The following is a 1,067-nucleotide window of genomic DNA, read 5'->3' on the forward strand; positions in this document are numbered from 1 at the left end:
GAGCTCTCTGCTATACGTCCACCCAATCTGCCATCTTGTTTGTTCCTCTCTAATTTACTTCTTACAACAACCCTTTTATTAAAAGTTATAAGATTCGGTTTTATAAATATAAAACTAGTTATGGCATAGGAGCTCTGGTAGAGTAGTGGTTACCAATCGGGCTGCGAACCACAAGGTCAGCAGTTCGAAACTACTAGCTGCTCCATAGGACAAAGATGAGGCTTTTTGCTCCTGTAAAGATTTATAGCCTTAGAAACCCTGTTCAGGGTCGCTATGGGTCAGAAACGACTCGATGGAACTTCACAACAACAATAACAACAGTTATGGCATAAGTGTCTGGGTTTTTCTGAGACTGAGAGAATTCCTGGGATACAGATCTTGAAAGGTTAATATCAGAAAGTCTTGCAAAAATCAGAATGAGTTCATTACCTTAGCATAGAACTTAATACAGAATTTCAGAAAAAGAGAAGAAAAAGCCAAGAAGAGAATGTGTTCCTCTGACTTGACATTTGAATTTTTTCTAGGGTGTGATGCTGCTAAACAGAGTTAGGAATTCCCCAGGATAGAAACTGTCTTTTTATGACTGTTTTTCCCAAAACTAAGTACTCTGCCCAACTTCCACTGCAAACTCAACTCTTACTGTAAAGAAATAATTCAGCAACTGAATCATTGTTTTACTAACTGTTGGATCAAGGTTAATGAGTATATAATGAAAGTGATTCACATTCTCATGCCTTTCTCAAGGCATTGTTTATATAAAAATCTCCCTACCAATATTAAATCATTGGTATAAATGATAATTCGTTTACATCAGACTTTTTTTTTCCTTACTAAACTGATTAGTCTTTCTTCTTTTATAAGTTGTGTAACACATTGAAATATTTGTAGCTGCTTGGCTCCAGCTCTGCCTAGTACTGGAAGCATTTATTTTCTCTAAGCCTCAACTTCCTGACTCACATAATGGGAATGGTAAAACCTATGTCACATGTTTGCGTTGAGGATTAAATGAATTTGCAAGTATATAAAGCACCTGGGACATTGCAGTGCCCCATTGCTTTTTATGCAAT

The sequence above is a fragment of the Chrysochloris asiatica genome, unplaced genomic scaffold (genome assembly GCF_000296735.1).
Source record: "Chrysochloris asiatica unplaced genomic scaffold, ChrAsi1.0 scaffold00490, whole genome shotgun sequence".
NCBI classification, from domain to species: domain Eukaryota; kingdom Metazoa; phylum Chordata; class Mammalia; order Afrosoricida; family Chrysochloridae; genus Chrysochloris; species Chrysochloris asiatica.